Source organism: Bos grunniens, chromosome 11 (assembly GCF_055505025.1).
Source record: "Bos grunniens cultivar Pamir isolate PY7600 chromosome 11, Bosgru_T2T1.0, whole genome shotgun sequence".
Classification (NCBI taxonomy): Eukaryota; Metazoa; Chordata; class Mammalia; order Artiodactyla; family Bovidae; genus Bos; species Bos grunniens.
The window spans coordinates 34,263,226-34,281,936 of NC_141175.1; the positions used below are offsets into that span (position 1 = coordinate 34,263,226).

At 42.7% G+C, this 18,711-nt stretch overlaps 2 long non-coding RNA genes across 2 annotated transcripts; one reads left to right on the top strand and one right to left on the bottom strand.

The window, feature by feature from the left end:
• Positions 1-859: 859 nt before the first annotated feature.
• On the bottom strand, positions 860-15,825 carry LOC147362851 (uncharacterized). Its single transcript, XR_015136546.1, has 3 exons — positions 15,685-15,825; positions 5,962-6,077; positions 860-966 (listed from the first exon to the last, which is right to left on the bottom strand). It is a non-coding gene; the product is annotated as an uncharacterized LOC147362851 (long non-coding RNA).
• LOC147362852 (uncharacterized) lies at positions 5,974-8,982 on the top strand. Its single transcript, XR_015136547.1, has 2 exons — positions 5,974-6,112; positions 8,584-8,982. It is a non-coding gene; the product is annotated as an uncharacterized LOC147362852 (long non-coding RNA).
• Positions 15,826-18,711: the final 2,886 nt, after the last annotated feature.

The following is an 18,711-nucleotide window of genomic DNA, read 5'->3' on the forward strand; positions in this document are numbered from 1 at the left end:
TGAAAAGTGGACGTGAAGTCACTCAGTCGTGCCGATTCTTAGCAATCCCATGGACTGCAGCCTACCAGGCTCCTCTGTCCATGGGATTTTCCAGGCAAGAGTACTGGAGTGGGTTGCCATTGCCTTCTCCGTTATTTTCACTAACTTTAAACTGATTTGTTACCTATGACTTTGTTATGAACAGAAATCTCAGATATTTTCATATTATATTACAGAAATGCTTTTGTATTTATCATAACTTCACAATTTCTGGATTACTAGATCTGCCACTGCTGCTGCTGCTGCTAAGTCAATTCAGTTGTGTTCCGCCCTGTGCAACCCCACAGACGACAGCCCACCAGGCTCCCCTGTCCCTGCGATTTTCCAGGCAAAAACACTGGAGTGGGTTGCCATTTCCTTCGCCAATGCATGCTGCTGCTAAGTCACTTCAGTCGTGTCCGACTCTGTGTGACCCCATAGACGGCAGCCCACCAGGCTCCCTCATCCCTGGGATTCTCCAGGCAAGAACAACGGAGTGGGTTGCCATTTCCTTCTCCAATGCATGAAAGTGAAAATTGAAAGGGAAGTCGCTCAGTCGTGTCCGACTCTTCACGACCCCATAGACTGCAGCCTACCAGGCTCCTCCGTCCATGGGCACAATGCATACATGCATGCTAAGTCTATGTCTAACTCTGTGCGACTCCAGGGACAGCAGCCCACCAAGCTCCTCTGTCCATGGGATTCTCTAGGCAAGAATACTGGAGTGGGTTGCCATTTCCTTCTCCGATCTGCCACTAGATACTGTTATTTGAGGCATTAACAATGAAGCACCTATACCACCATATCATAAATTTGCTTTTCTAATAAACTGATCAATGTATTTCATTGTAAATGTCTTTTATTTTTTGTAATCCTCTGTATTTTATGTACACATAGAAAGAGATTCTGAGAAGGAGTCCATAGGCTTCAACAGACTGCCAGAGGAACCTGTGGTAAACAAAGAAGCAAACAAACATTAAAACATGTGGTGGGATGATTAAGAACCTCTACTCCAGAGTCAAATCAAATAAATGAAATTCTAATTTCATCAATAGTGTGTGACTTCAGGGCTTCACCAGGGCTTCCCTGGTGGCTCATTTGGTAAAGGATCTGCCTGCAGTTCAGGAGACCGAGGTTCAATCCCTGGGTCAGGAAGATGCCCTGGAGAATGAAATGGCAACCCACTCCAGTATTCTTCCCTGGAGAATTCCATGGATGAGAAGCCAGGTGGGCTATAGTCCATAGGGTCACAAAGAGTTGGACATGACCAAGCGACTAACACTAACATTTAAAAAAAAAAAAATCCTACTTGGCCTCAGTTTTCTCATGTGGAAAATGGGTATAATATTGCTAGCGTCTATTTCATCAGTTTGTTGTAGAGATAAAGTATACATAAAGAGCATATAATAATGGCAGGTATATAAACATTCAATAACTGATAATATTATAACTGTTTTGATCTTGGTTTCTGAAGAAAATCCAAAGAACAAACCCTTAAATCTAGCATTTCTAGGGACTTTAGCCTATATATGAAGCTTTCCCTGAACATTGATTAAGGCAACAGCCAAAAGAGTCCTCATTTTCTCCTCTTCCCCTTTTGTTTATAAGTCCCTTTAAGGATCAATGAAGAGTCAGCACAAGGTTTTCATTTTCTGCACACACACACACACACACCAGGGCAACTTCCTGATAATTAGGTTATTGTATAAACACAGATTTAGCTGATAGACCCCCATAGAAAAAATCCTATTCCAGTTTCTCTAAAGCATGAGTCTGGATACTATTGACAAGCATGAACTAACTCACTTCATGGGCATGAAGGGAAAACCAGAGCCTGCACTGAACTGTACTGAACTGCACTGAACTGCAGGTGGTCAGAGACTTAGAGATGCAGGAAGCAGGAAGGAAGACGGAGGAATTGGAGGCCAGCCAGGAGCAAGCTGGGAATAGCCAGGCTGCGCTGCTCCTTAGTTACCATGGGTTTTGTCCTGCCAGATGTCCTCAGCATCTCCTTGGTTTTCTGCCTGGGGAATTGACTATTCATTCTTATGTTGTCTTAAATGCTGTTCACATTCACAAGTACTCCTCGGAGGTCAAATCCATTTTTAAATGTTCATCCTAGCAAGAGAGATTTTTTTACATAGATGGGATAGAGCCCAGATCTAGAAAAATTTAGGCTCAAGTCCTAGCTTTGTCATTTACTACCTGCGTGAACTTAAGTCATTTATTTAGATTGCCTAATCTTCAGTTTCCTCATCTATCAAAAATTGGGATCATTTACTCAATGAAAATTCATTTCGACTCTATTGTGTGACAGCTCAGATTTGGATATTGAGAATACAGAAGTACACCAGAAAAGTAAAGCCCTGCTGTCATGACGCTTTATTCAAGTGGAGATGGGGAGAAATAAACAGACAACATAGTATCAGGTGTTGATAAATGTCTGGGAGACAATAAAACAAGTTAACATGCAAGAGAGAGGGGTGGCGGGGGGGTGGCATCTTTAGCTTACAAGGAAAGACTGTCTGAGAATTTGACATCGGAACTGAGACAGCAGATTAGACAAGCAGAAGGAACCAGTCTTATGAAGATGAGGTGTGAGCATTCCAATGAGAGGGAAAGAGAATTTCAAAGGCTTCAAGGGAGAGGAAAGAATTTGGTACATCAGTGGAATATAAAGATGAAGAACTGAGGGAGGCAGAGAGGGATCTGGGAAGAAGTGGAAGAGGTAGGCAGGACTGAGGAGGCGGAAGAGGATGTGGGATATTTGAGGAGAGCAGAAAATGTGTGAAATCCTTGTTTTGGAGAATGGGCAAGGAACATACTGGGGAAGTATAGTAGGGTTGCTTGGCAGCATTGAGACTCCTTTTGAGACGTGTGGTCATGAATTTAAACTAGAACTAGTTGGCATAGTAGATGTTGTTCTGAGGACTAGATGAATGGCAGTTTTTGATACATGGTAGATGCTTGAAAATGTTGACTAGCTATCATAAGAGAAGAAATAGATGAGGAAAATGCAACATGCTCAATTATTTTTGTGACCATTTGCAATTCATAGGAGCACCTAAATAATTGTGTATTCTGATATTTGCTTTAAGACTAAGGTTTTCTTCTAAAATAAGGTAGGATGGGGGTTTTTTGCTTTTGAATATTTTAACCCTGAGTGTTTTTGTATACCTAATAAAATACGCTGTAGTTTTTGCTCTTGTGATCTTAATAAACTGAAAGTGAATGTCTTTGGTCAGTCTCTTGTAAAACCACTTCCTTATATTCCAAATACAGGAATACAGCTTATCTTAGTATATACTCAAATTTTGCTCCATCTTTTGGGGTGTTCAGACAAAAAAAAAGAGATTTTTTCTGGTAACCTTCCAAAGATGTTTTGAAATGTTAATTCACCCACCTCTGGTACCTGGGAACAATTCTGCAGCCTAGGCTATCACATCTATTGCAACTTTCAATGTAACCTCCCTTGCCACACAGAAATGGAAGAAATCACACCTGAAATTTCCTGTAATTTCATCTCACCGACGAGATCTTTTTGTCAAGTCCTTTTTCAAAACTCTGCAAGGTTTAGAAGTTCTGATACCAAAAAGTACTGATACTGATATGGAACATGGCAGAAACGCTGAATGAACTAGATTTGAACAGGACAGGATCTGCAGTTGGAGGGGTCCTCCAAGGCAGCAGCTAGGAGATAGGTAAGTGTTGAGTGGTGAAAGACAACTGGGTTGGTAGGCTAGTGAGGAGTTCAGCAAGGGATAATAGGTGAGCTCATCTACTGGAAGGCAGAGAGAAGCATCTGAGAGAAAACAAAAGGAGGGATTCTAGGCATGTAGTCTGACAGCAGGCTGTGAGAACTGCAGCCCTTATACAAAGCCAGAGACATTGAAAAGAACAAGGTAGGGAGTCAATCTCAGTCTCTGATAGCCTGAGCTCTGTGTTCTGCAAATTCTTCCCCTAGCTGATCAGATCAGATCAGATCAGATCAGTCGCTCAGTCACGGCCGACTTTTTGCGACCCCATGAATCGCAGCACGCCAGGCCTCCCTGTCCATCACCAACTCCTGGAGTTCACTCAGACTCACGTCCATCGAGTCAATGATGCCATCAGCCATCTCATCCTCTGTCGTCCCCTTCTCCTCCTGCCCCCAATCCCTCCCAGCATCAGAGTCTTTTCCAATGAGTCAACTGTTCGCATGAGGTGGCCAAAGCACTGGAGTTTCAGCTTCAGCATCATTCCTTCCAAAGAAATCCCAGGGCTGATCTCCTTCAGAATGGACTGGTTAGATCTCCTTGCAGTCCAAGGGACTCTTAAGAGTCTTCTCCAACACCACAGTTCAAAAGCATCAATTCTTCAGCGCTCAGCCTTCTTCACAGTCCAACTCTCACATCCATACATGACCACAGGGAAAACCATAGCCTTGACTAGACGGACCTTTGTTGGCAAAGTAATGTCTCTGCTTTTGAATATGCTATCTAGGTCAGTCATAACTTTCCTTCCAAGGAGTAAGTGTCTTTTAATTTCATGGCTGCAGTCGCCATCTACAGTGATTTTGGAGCCCCGAAAAATAAAGTCTGACACTGTTTCCACTCTTTCCCCATCTATTTCCCATGAAGTGATGGGACCGGATGCCATGATCTTCGTTTTCTGAATGTTGAGCTTGAAGCCAACTTTTTCACTCTCCACCTTCACTTTCATCAAGAGGCTTTTGAGTTCCTCTTCACTTTCTGCCATAAGGGTGGTGTCATCTGCATATCTGAGGTTATTGAGATTTCTCCTGGCAATCTTGATTCCAGCTTGTGTTTCTTCCAGTCCAGCGTTTCTCATGATGTACTCTGCGTATAAGTTAAATAAACAGGGTGACAATATACAGCCTTGGTGTACTCCTTTCCCTATTTGGAACCAGTCTGTTGTTCCATGTCCAGTTCTAACTGTTGCTTCCTGACCTGCATACAGATTTCTCAAGGGGCAGGTCAGGTGGTCTGGTATTCCCATCTCTTTCAGAATTTTCCACAGTTTATTGTGATCCACACAGTCAAAGGCTTTGGCACAGTCAATAAAGCAGAAATAGATGTTTTTCTGGAACTCTCTTGCTTTTTCCATGATCCAGCGGATGTTGGCAATTTGATGTCTGGTTCCTCTGCCTTTTTTAAAACCAGCTTGAACATCAGGAAGTTCACGGTTCACATATTGCTGAAGCCTGGCTTGGAGAATTTTGAGCATTACTTTACTAGCGTGTAAGATGAGTGCAATTGTGTGGTAGTTTGAGCATTCTTTGGCATTGCCTTAAATCTTTTTTTTTCTCCAACTTGTAAACATGTGAAATGGGGCCGGGGGTGGAAGCAAGAGGTTTCTTTTGAGGAACCAAGAACACTGGAGTAGATGATGCCTTTGGGAGACACCCCTAGCTGATAGTGTCTCCCAAAGGCATCGTCTACTCCAATGTTCTTGGTTCCTCAAAAGAAACATCTTGCTTCTACCCCCGGCCCCATTCCACATAATGTTTACAAGTTGGAGAAAAAAAAAGATTTTGAGGTTGTAATAAAAGCAGCTCTCATATCAGCCTAACACTCAGCGTTCATGTATTGCTGACAGCTCCTTCCTGAAAACGTCTGGGACTCTGCCTGAGACTTCTCCCTGATCACTGGAGCGTACTTGAGTCTGGAACAGGGCAGACCAGAAAAGCCAGGGTCTTAATGCCCCTAGGAGCAACCTTCAAACAGTGATTGCAGTTGATGTAGAAACACCTATTTCAGTTACCTATTGCCATATGATAAACCACTCCAAAACCAGTCGTTTAAGATGACAGTGATTTGTTTTTTTTCATGATTCTGTGGGTGGGCTGCATGGTGCCTCTTCTAGTTTGCCCAGGCTCACTAGTTTGCCAGTGTTCAACTGCAGAGGTAGACAGGCTGAAAGGTCCAAGTTGGTATCACTTACATGTCTTGCAGCTGGCACTGGCTGTTCAGTCGGGACACTTTGATGTTCCTTCATATGGCTTTTTTTTTTTTTTTCCTTTTCCAGGTTAGACCACTTTCCTTGTCCTGTGGAGATCTCTGCATATCAAGGGGGCAAAGGCAAAAGCTGTAAGGTATCTCAAGGCCCTCCACAATATCACTTTTGCCATTTCCATTGGCCAGAGCAAGTCACAAGACCATTCCAGATTCAAGTGACAATGGTTAATAGACCATGGTGTTCCTGGGAATAAGATAGATGGATGGACAATAAGGATATTGCCTAACTTTTAAAAAAAGACCAAGAATGAATGTGGTAGACACACAGACACACTTTAGGGTGAAGCACCTCCTCCCATGAGTCATACTCATATAATCTCCTGTCCTTGAAAACCTACAACCTGCTTCTAGCCAATAGAGTATGGCAAAGGCGATGGGATCGTCACTGCTTTAATTAGATTACATTATAAAAGGCTTTGCCAACTGGACTAAGATTCTCCTACTGCCTTGAAAAAGCAAGCTGATAAAAGGTGAACTGCCTGTAAGAGCGGAGAAGACAATGGCATCCCACTCCAGTACACTTGCCTGGAAAATCCCATGGATGGAGGAGCCTGGTAGGCTGCAGTCCATGGGGTCGCTGAGGGTCGGACACGACTGAGCGACTTCACTTTCACTTTTCACTTTCCTGCATTGGAGAAGGAAATGGCAACCCACTCCAGTGCTCTTGCCTGGAGAATCCCAGGGACGGGGGAGCCTGATGGGCTGCTGTCTATGGGGTCGCACAGTCGGACATGACTGAAGTGACTTAGCAGCCGCAGCCTATAAGAGAGAGGGCCTTGTACCGAGAGCCACCCCCTTTGTCCTATAACTGCAAAGAGCTGAGTTCAACCAACCACCATGTCAACTTGGAAGAGTACTCTAAGCTCTAGAAAGAAGCTCCATCCAGAAGAGATTTCCAGAAAGGAACAGAGCCCATCTGACACCTTGATTACAACCTTGTGAGACCTTAAGTGGAGGATCCAGCTAAGCTATACCCAGATTTCTGAAACAGGGAAACTATAAGATATTAACACAGGAGTTGTTTTTAAAACTTCTGAGTTTGTGGTGGTTTGTTTGGGAGGAATATAAAACTAATACAAGTGAGTAGAAAGCTGAGTTCTGCCAGTACAATGGAAAAATCACAATCCCTTATGGTTTCTAGACATGAGCTCTCATACCCAGAGCTCATCAATTGAAGGAGATACCAAGTCCCCTTGAGGATGAACCCTAAAATGATGCAACAGTACACTAGCAATTCCCTTATAATCTTTCCCCAAAAGGACTTATGGTCATTTACTAGAATAACTGAACAATGGCAGGAAGAGGATATTCAGATTTTTCAAGAGATCACAGTTCACACTGACACCAAGAGTCTCAAAACACCAGTATGGCCCCCTATTGGAGGAACTACTGGGTTGGAGCAGTAAATTCTCAAGCAAAGGCTGGGTAACCAAGATTCAGGACTCCTCAAGGATGGAGGCAAGCAACCAAGATCGGCAAAAACGTCAACTGAGGGTGAGAGGGATCCAGAATGAGTGGCAGAGGAGGGAAGTGATAAGTAAAATAACACTACAGTCACAGTGCCAGTGCAGTACAGGAGCTGAGACTGCTTCTATTAACTAGTCTCATTTTTTTCTCATTGAAAAAATTTTCTTATTGAGTTATATTTGACATGTAACATTATAAATTTGAGGTGTAAATTTGTTGGTTTGCTACATTTCTATATTGCACTATGATTACTGCAGTAGGGTTGGCTAACACCTTCATCAGGTCACATAATCATTGCTTCTTTTTGTATTGAGAACAATTGAGATTTAACCTCATGGTGATTTTGAAGTTTAAAATATAGTGTTGCTGACTATAATCACTGTGTTATCATTAAATTTCCAGAACTTATTTATACACTAGTTGCAATGGAATACCTATTTTATCCCCAGTTTTACCGAGCTATAACTGATAACACAGCACTGTATAAGTTTAGGGTGTACAACGTAAAGAATGCTCTGACTTACAAACATCATTAAACGATTACCACAATAGGTTTAATGAACATCCATCATCTCTGGAATACTTATTTTTAACAGATATTGCCAGATTTCATTCCGCAAAAAATAAACAATTAAGAGTTCTACCATTAAAGTTTGAAAATACTCATTCCACATCCCCAAATCACTCTTTGTGGTTGCCGCTTTTTAAAAATTTGTATCATTTTGACAGGTGCCTTATATCTGTCAATTAATTTTTATTGTAGTTATTGCTGCTGGCTACCAGCATAAAATGTCCATGACAAAATGGACTTAATGTGTGATCCAAATAGATCAGGGTGGAAAAGGTGTTAACAGTTGCAATACACCCATTGCCTTGGCCTAGACCTCCTTCACTCTGATGGCTTTTTCTTGCTGGTACCTGTAACCCTGAGCCTACCTACGAGCTTTCTCTGGGCACAGGTGCATATTAACCCACACTAGGGGCAGACTGTGATTGTTAGTGTGTTAATATACTCAACTTTCAAACAATAACTGAAAGGAATTGGCTTATAAATACCTGAAGTTTCTTTGCTTCTCTGCAGGACAGCTCTGAAACAAGTTCTACACAATCTCCTGGAGAATCCGTGGAGACCTCCGTGGAACACCCCCAAGAAGGACCCAGTGGAGAGCCCCCACATGGATGATCCCATGGAGGACCCCCAGGAGAACACCAGCCTGTGGAGAACCTCCAGGGAGGACCCCCATAGAGGACCCCCTGATACCCTGGTGAACCATTCCCACCCCATGGAGGCCCCCCATGGAGAACCCCCAGGTAGGACCCCCTGGAGAACCACCCCCCACTGAGTGGAGGACCCTGTGAGACTGAGCTCCACTGAGTTGCTCCTTAACTCCTCTGCCTGGCTTCCTCCCTTCTGTATTTCCTTCCTCACACCCTGACCAGAGCTTCCTGAAATCAATTCCCAATGGACTATTTACACTTATGTTCTGATCTCAAGCCTGTTTTTGGTAACCTCTACCTAAGACTGCAATGAAATAAGTTTGGGAAGTGTGGCCCATTTCAGAATCTTGGGGTGGGAAGGTCTAAAGTTGAAAACCACAAAGTGAGAAGGCCTCTCCACAGCAAAGTGTAGCAACATGGGTAGATCTCACAAACATAATGCTGAGGGAAAGAAACCAAGCACAGGCGAGTACGTAATTCCAACTATATACAGTGCAACAGCAGACCCCAGGGATTGATGTCATCACAAGTTCAGAATAGTGACTGGAAGACACGATGATGGGAGCTTCTGGACAGCTAGAATTCTATTTCTGTAGTGTAGTGACATAAATGATTAAAAATGCCTTCCAAAAATTTGAGAGAATAGCATTGAAACATGTATATTATCATATGTGAAATTGATCACCAGTCCAGGTTCGATGCATGAGACAGGGTGCTCAGGGCTGGTGCACTGGGATGACCCTGAGGGATGGGATGTGGACAGAGATGGGAGGGGGGTTCAGGATGGGGAACATATGTACACCCATGGCTGATTCATGTCAATGTATGGCAAAAACCACTACAATATTGTAAAGTAATTAGCCTCCAATTAAAATAAATTAATTAATTTTTAAAAAATGACTTCCAATAATTTGAGCAACAAAATGAATAACCCAAAGTATAAAATAAATTTTGTGAGTCTACACTGACATAAATAAATGATTAAAAAATAAATAAATATGGGACAAGAGACAGAGTTCTCATGTAGAAGAATTTCAAATAATTTTTGTAGATGACACTCCACCCTCAAAGAAAGGGAATATAACTCAGTTCAGTTCAGTTCAGTTCAGTCGCTCAGTCGTGTCCGACTCTTTGCGACCCCATGAATCACAGCATGCCAGGCCTCCCTGTCCATCACCAACTCCCGGAGTTCACCCAGACTCACGTCCATCGAGTCAGTGATCCCATCCAGCCATCTCATCCTCTGTCATCCCCTTCTCCTCTTGCCCCCAATCCCTCCCAGCATCAGAGTCTTTTCCAATGAGTCAACTCTTCGCATGAGGTAGCCAAAGTACTGGAGTTTCAGCTTTAGCATCATTCCTTCCAAAGAAATTCCAGGGCTGATCTCCTTCAGAATGGACTGGTTGGATCTCCTTGCAGTCCAAGGGACTCTCAAGAGTCTTCTCCAACACCACAGTTCAAAAGCATCAATTCTTTGGCACTCAGCCTTCTTCACAGTCCAACTCTCACATCCATACATGACCACAGGAAAAACCATAGCCTTGACTAGACGAAACTTTGTTGGCAAAGTAACATCTCTGCTTTTGAATATGCTATCTAGGTCAGTCATAACTTTTCTTTCAAAGAGTAAGCGTCTTTAATTTCATGGCTGCAGTCACCATCTGTAGTGATTTTGGAGCCCCCCAAAAATAAAGTCGGACACTGTTTCCACTGTTTCCCCATCTATTTCCCAGGAAGTGGTGGGACCAGATGCCATGATCTTCGTTTTCTGAATGTTGAGCTTAAAGCCAACTTTTTCACTCTCCTCTTTCACTTTCATCAAGAGGCTTTTGAGTTCCTCTTCACTTTCTGCCATAAGGGTGGTGTCATCTGCATATCTGAGGTTATTGAGATTTCTCCCAGCAATCTTGATTCCAGCTTGTGTTTCTTCCAGTCCAGCGTTTCTCATGATGTACTCTGTATATAAGTTAAATAAACAGGGTGACAATATGCAGCCTTGACGTCCTCCTTTTCCTATTTGGAACCAGTCTGTTGTTCCATGTCCAGTTCTAATTGTTGCTTCCTGACCTGCATACAGATTTCTCAAGAGGCGGATCAGGTGGTCTGGTATTCCCATCTCTTTCAGAATTTTCCACAGTTTATTGTGATCCACACAGTCAAAGGCTTTGGCATAGTCAGTAAAGCAGAAATAGATGTTTTTCTGGAACTCTCTTGTTTTTTCCATGATCCAGCGGATGTTGCCAATTTGATCTCTGGTTCCTCTGCCTTTTCTTTTCTTTTCTTTTTTTTTTCCTCTGCCTTTTCTAAAACCAGCTTGAACATCAGGAAGTTCACGGTTCACATTATTGCTGAAGCCTGGCTTGGAGAATTTTGAGCATTACTTTACTAGCGTGTGAGATGAGTGCAATTGTGCGGTAGTTTGAGCATTCTTTGGCATTGCCTTTCTTTGGGATTGGAATGAAAGCTGACCTTTTCCAGTCCTGTGGCCACTGCTGAGTTTTCCAAATTTGCTGGCATATTGAGTGCAGCACTTTCACAGCATCATCTTTCAGGATTTGAAATAGCTCAACTGGAATTCCATCACCTCCACTAGTTTTGTTCGTAGTGATGATGCTTTCTAAGGCCCACTTGACTTCACAGTCCAGGATGTCTGGCTCTAGGTGAGTGATCACACCATCATGATTATCTGGGTTGTGAAGATCTTTTTTGTACAGTTCTTCTGTGTATTCTTGCCATCTCTTCTTAATATCTTCTGCTTCTGTTAAGTCCATACCATTTCTGTCCTTTATCGAGCCCATCTTTGCATGAAATGTTCCTTTGGTATCTCTAATTTTCTTGAAGAGATTCCTAGTCTTTCCCATTCTGTTGTTTTCCTCTATTTCTTTACACTGATCGCTGAAGAAGGCTTTCTTATCTCTTCTTGCTATTCTTTGGAACTCTGCATTCAGATGTTTATATCTTTCCTTTTCTCCTTTGCTTTTCGCTTCTCTTCTTTTCACAGCTAATTGTAAGGCCTCCCCAGACAGCCATTTTGCTTTTTTGCATTTCTTTTCCATGGGGATGGTCTTGATCCCTGTCTCCTGTACAATGTCATGAACCTCATTCCATAGTTCCTCAGGCACTCTATCTATCAGATCTAGGCCCTTAAATCTATTTCTCTCTTCCACTGTATAATCCTAAGGGATTTGATTTAGGTCATACCTGAATGGTCTAGTGGTTTTCCCTACTTTCTTCAATTTAAGTCTGAATTTGGCGATAAGGAGTTCATGATCTGAGCCACAGTCAGCTCCTGGTCTTGTTTTTGCTTACTGTATAGAGCTTCTCCATCTTTGGCTGCAAAGAATATAACTCTTCACCACTTAAATGTGGGATGTACATAGTGATTTCTTCCAAAGAACATAGAAGAAAGAAAGTTAAAAAAAAAAAAAGTAATTTCAGGGGCCTCCCTGGGGATCCAGTGGCAAAGACACTGTGTCCCAATGCAAGGGGCCTGGGTTCAGTCCCTGGTCAGGGAACTAGATCCCACATGCCACAAATAAAAGTATACATTCCATAACTAAGACCCAGGGCAGCCAGATAAATAGATTTTTTTTTTTAAGTAAATTCACAGTGGATAAGCACTACCTTAGCCAGGTTATCAAGGTCAAAACAACAGTGATAAATCATGTTAATAGTAGTATGTACCCTAGGGACTTCCCTGGCAGTCCAGTGGTAAAGACTTTGAGCTTGTTTGGGTTCGATTCCTGGTCAGGGAACTAGAGATCCCACGTGCTGTGTGGTGCAGCTATATATATGGCTTCCCTGCTGGGCTTAGATGGTAAAGAATCCATCTGCAATGCAGGGAATCTGGTTTCGATGCCTGGGTTGGGAAGATCCCCTGGAAAGGGGACTGGTAACCCACTCCATTTCTGCCTACTATGGACACAGGAGTCCTATGGACACAGGAGTCTGGTAGGCTACAGTCCACGGGATCTCAGAGTCGGACGTGACTGGGCAACTAAGACACACACACACACACACATACACACACCCCGTATCCTTAATATGATGTGATGACAATGATACTTTGCCTCTATGGTGTTCTTCCCAAAACCCCATAGCCTCAGCTTCCCCAAACCCCACAGTCTAGTCATGAGGAAACCATCAAACAAAGCCCAATAGAGGGACCGTTCTATAAAATACCTGACCAGTAATACTGACAAGTTCATCAAAAACAAGGCAAGTCTGAGAAACTGTGACAGTCAAAAGGAATCAAAGGAGTCGTGCTGACTAAAAGTGATGTAGCATTCTAGATGGGATCCTGGAACAGAAAATTAGGCAAAATCTAAGGAAATCTGAATAAAGAATGGGCTTTAGCTAATAATAATGTATTACTATTGATTTATAAATTGTAACAAATATATCATATTAATAATGTGAGATGTTAATAGTAGATATAGAGTATCTGAAAATTCTCCAAACTATCTCCACAATTATTCTGTTATTTAAATCTCTGCTTAAAAAAGCTTAAAAAAAAAATAAAGAAAAATAATTCCTAATGAATCATGCCTCCCTATGTCCATACCACTTTATAATATATCTTGCCACTTCTCCCATCAAAAGAGAGTCTGGGATTTCTCTGGTGATCCAGGGGTTAAGAATCTACCTGCCAATGAAGGAGACACAGGTTCAATCCCTGGTCCAGGGAGATCCCACATGCCGCAGAGCAAATAAGCCCCAGTGCAACAACTTCTGAGCCTACGCTCTAGAACCTAGAAGCTGCCACTGCTGAGCCCGCCTGCCTCAGCTACTAAAGCCGGAGTGCTTAGAGCCTGTGTCCAACAAGAGAACCTACCATAAGGAGAAGCCCCCACAACTCAACAAAGAGTAGCTCCTGCTTGCTGCAACTAGAGAAAACTAGAGAAAGCCTGCTTTCAGCAAAACAGACCCAGCACAGCAAAAAAATAAAATAAAACATTTTTTTAAAAGATACTCCATGAATTTAAGATATTATTAGCAGAAAATTATGAATAATAATTATAACTAATATGTGCACAATGTATTTCTCCTCCTGTGAATTTTAATATGAAAGAAATACTCTCTAATGATAGTGTTTCTAGTCTCTGTGGTGTTTAGGGGACTTGTTTGCAGAGAGTCTATTCTGAGGTCCCTTCAAATCAGCCATGAGTGGCTCAGTCATCTAGCCTACCTGTAAAGCAGTACAGCCCTGCTTGGGTATTCCAATTTTCCAATGAGACTTCTTTCAGAAAACAGCAATTTGTGTATTCTATATCCACCTTCTCCCACAATCTTTTTTTCTGTTTTTTAGTTTTCCCTAAATGGTAGGTCATAGACCCTGGAGTCTAGATAAGAAGCGTCCCCTCTGCCTACGCTCCACTGACTTTTTCCTCACTTAAGGCCTGTGTCCTAGCTACACCATGTGCAGAAGATTCCCCAGGGATGCTTCTCACCTGCCTAAGCTCGTGCGAGCATTAGCTATGTGCTCAGTCGTGTCCAGCTCTGTGACCCCATAGACTGAGGCCCCCAGGCTCCTCCCCAGGCTCCCATGGGGACTCTCCAAGCAAAAATACTGGAGTGGGTTGCCATTTGCTCCTCTGGGGGGTCTTACCGACCCAGAGACCGAACCTGTGTCTCCCATATTGTAGGCAGATTCTTTACCATCTGTGCCACCAGGGAAGCCTGAACTCAGTCCTTGGTAAAAGAGAGAGGCAGACCCTGAAGAGGCTGAGCTGTCTGCCCCTCTGTGAACCCAGGAGCTGGAGCTCCAGCTGAGCCCTGATCAAGTGTGTTTCATCTCTCAGGGTGGCCCTCAGCAGGATCCCTTGGAAACAAACCTGCATTCACTTTGGAGACCAACCACCCCTCCCATGCATAACAGAAAGCAAGGGCAACTCTTGCGGGGCCATTGCTTCAAACAGTGGGCAACGCAACCTCTGGGAAGTAGGACTTGGGTTAGAAAAAGCATCAGTGACTTACCTAGCTTTTTCCTCCAGCTTGTGCCTATAAGTAGTAATATGGTTATCACATCTAATGACACATTCAAGAGCGCGAGAAAAGCAATAAATCTTTGTTGAATGGTTATTACAACAGTAGCTACAGCCCTAGGCAGTCTCTCTCACAGCACCCAACTTCTTTATTATAAAAAATTCCAAACATATAGACATATAAAATATAGTTTATCCATCCTCTGCTACTGCTACTGCTAAGTCACTTCAGTCGGGTCCAACTCTGTGCGACCCCAGAAACGGCAGCCCACCAGGCTCCCCCGTTCCTGGGACTCTCCAGGCAAGAACACTGGAGTGGGTTGCCATTTCCTTCTCCAATGCATCAAAGTGAAAAGTGAAAGGGAAGTCGCTCAGTCATGTCCAACTCTTAGTGACCCCATGGACTGCAGCCTACCAGGCTCTTCCACCCATGGGATTTTCCAGGCAAGAGTACTGGAGTGGGATGCCATTGTCTTATCCATCCTCTAGTTTCAACAAAAATTCAGGGCCAACCTCTTTTCATCTTTATCCCTACCCTCACTTGCCCTTCCCGTACTATTTTGAAGCAAATTCCAGATACCATATTCTTTTAACCAGAAATCATATTTCAATATGTATCACCAAAAGATAAGAGCTCTTTCACAACATAGCCACAAATCATTAATATATCTTTAAAAATTAACAATAAACTTTAATATCAAACAGTCGGTCAGTATTTAAATTTCTCTAACTATCTATATATATCTTGTAACCAATTCAGTCATTTCTCTTAATCATTTTTGAACTCTTCCCTGCCCTTTTTCATCTTTGTGCTTTCACATTTGTGTTTTCTGCCTGGACTGCCCTTTCCTGCCTACCCAGTGAGACAACAGCTCTCCAGATCTGTTCAAATATCACCTCCTCCAGGAATTTTTCCTTTGCAAACCTTCACAGTTAGTCATCACTTCAGCACTGACTCTCTGCTCTCTTTGTGTACGTACCTGTCTCTCTCCTCAGATTGTGAGCTCCTTGAAGACATGAACCCTACTCTCCTGGTCTTTGTAACCCCAGTACCCAGCATGGCGTCTGCCCTTTAGTATCTGCTTCAAGCCAGCAGATTATTTCTAAGAAGAGGTTCCCAAGGCCTTTCTATTGTTCTCCTTGTTGATCTAACCTTTTCTAAAGTTCAATGTCTTTTGCAAAGATGGTGTTTTTCCTCCTTCATCTGGGCTGGAGGTTGACCTGGTGTTTCAAACTGAAAGCTTTTAGAAACCGCTGGAGGCAGAATTAATTGGTTTAGAGCTTTTTTTTCTTTCTTTTTTTTTTTTTAGATTCCAGGATTGATATAAAGCAGAATGACTGAGGGAAGAGAAAGCCACTTTGTCAATCAGCAGCCTGCTCTGGGATTTACGTAGTAAGAACTGTACAGAATTGAAAGAAAAAGATATTTTCCTTGTCCTCTAATCGGATACAATCTACAAAGCATCTGGTTCTCTGAGAAGGACCTTGGAATATGCTCCTAGTTTCCAAACTGTAGTTAATAACATTTTGAACAATACTTTTCAAGCATTTCTTTAACTTCAGAACTCCCTGTTCGGGTTTATCTAGCCTGCAAGATCAATGTGTTATACAGACAAAAGCAGATTCCTGGGGCCTGGTCCACAGGGCTCTCTGCCAAGTCCGTCCCATGTGACCCCCAGACACAGAATTCAGGACACCAATCAATCATTCATTCATTCTGTCATCATTCAACAATTTATTGAGCGCCTGCTATGTGTTTGGTGCTGGTAGCTCTGTGCTGAATAAGACAGATGGACTTCCATTCTTTTAGATTTACATTCTGAGGGGGAAGAGGGAGAGAAGCAGTAATCATTAAAAGCCAGTGGTTCTCAAACTTTAATTCTCATCAGAATCACCTGGAGGGTTTGTACAACTACAAATCTCTGGATCCCACCCCCAGAATGTCCGATTCAGTAGGTCTAGAGTAGGGCCTGAGAACAGGCACTTCTAATGATTTTCCAGGTGATGCCAAAACTTATGAACCTGGGACCACAGTAAAAACTATTATGTCAAAAATCAAGCAAATAAAACACCTTCAGATAGTGGTAAGTGCTGAGCTTTTAGAAAATAAATTTAAAAGGGTAATGGTGTAGAAAGAGCAATCAATTTAGACTGAGTGGCCAGGGAAAACATCACTGAGAAGGTGACACTTGGGGAAAACCTCACCGAGAGGGTGACATTTGATGCGAGATATGAATGGTGAAAAGGAGCATCTACAAGTCGGGGGGAGGGTATCCCAAGACAAGGACATAGCAAGTGCAGAGGCCTTGAGCAGGGAACAAGCATAGCAAAGCTGAGGCACCATATACATAATTAAAAGTGCCAGTGTCAATACTGAGTATTTTGAGGTGGGGGACGTGATATAAGATTGTAATAAAAGTATAGATGCAGTCAGTTTGTGTAGGACCTTGAAGGCAGTTGTAAAAAAACAAAAACAAAACCCAGTTTTTAAAGGGTAACATAAAACCATTGGAGAGTTTTAAGTAGGGGATTCTTATGATTTTATTTTACATTTTAAATATAAACTCTTTGCTGTGAAATATCTTTTTGGCTATTGTGTGGAGAATGTACCATGGGGACAGGGATGGGGATGGGGCAAGGAGAAAAGGAGGAAGGTAGAAGCTGACAGACCAGTTAGGAGACTTGTAGGATTTGATGGGGGAGGGGAAGTTGCAGTGGAAATAGGGAGAAATGGTAGCTATGTGGGTGGTGAGGAATTGTTGATGGGAATGACATCAACAATGCTAAAGGCTTAGCATAAGCCTTGCTCCTTGCAGGTATTCAGTAAGTAGTCATGAATGAATGAATGAAACTCCCTTCCTTTCTAAAACACCATGACTACAGCTCTGCATTTCCCTGAGGAATTGAAGAATATGGTAAATTATCATTCCTAAGCTAGATTTCATTTTCTAGTTGGGAATGGGGCTTTGGGTAAGTGTGTGTGGGTGTATGTGAGTGCATGTTAGTTGGGTATTTTTGGATATCGTATCCCCTTCCATTCTCCAACTCTCTTTTTAAATATTTCACTGCTACCCTCCCCCACTTTTTCAGATATAATGCAGGTTTCCAACGGCTCCTTAAGAATTATTTTCTCTTTGTAAAGCAAATTGAGTGGGGGCGGCCTGGGAGCTCTGCAGTTCCCCTGGGAGCTGGAAGGAGTTAGTTGAGGCTCTGGTTGCTGGGAGAGGCTGGGGGTGAGGAGTGCTTCTTCCCTGCTGCACTTAGGGCAAAAATCCATTTATTCCTTTGGATCGTTTTCATTGAACTGCTTTTATTACTGTTTCTACCGCATCTCTTGCAACTATAATGAAATGCAATCAAAATATGAGTTGAGTTTCACAAGGAGAAAGGGCCAGGAACAACTTCTGTGGCGTGTGACAGCCCTGAGCTCTGCAAAAACAAAGATGAGTCAAGCAGCTTCTGCAGATCAAAGGGAGCTGTCATACTGCTCCACTGACAGCCATGTTCAGTAGGGAGGAAGATCTCTGAAACACAAGTCGTGCCTTCCAGTGCTAGCAAAACTTTTAGAATTCCCTGGGGAAATAAACCCTTTTTCTCAGCATGAAGTTTCAAAAGTTAAACATGTAATCATAAAAGCAGAAAATCTGTTTTTCTTGCAAAGATGGAATTGAAATACCTGCAAGACGTCAAAAGGACTCAAAGGTCAGCTTCCACTTGCTTTAGGTCCCAGGATCCTGGAGGGTAGAATCTGGTGCATGAACCCGAAGCTCTTCCTGCTGGTTCCTTCTCATTCCCCATCACTTCATCACTCGCTCTTGTACTTTCCTGGTACCGTGTTTTCTAGACGACAGCCTAAGATTGCTCTTTCACATTTTTCTTTCTCTCTTTCCTGCAAACCCATTTCCATTCTCTCTCTAAGAGTATCTTAACCAGCCAAGTACAAAACCAGCTGAATTGTAGAACTGAATTTTTTTATATGTTTGACTATTAGTTTTACATAAAAAAGT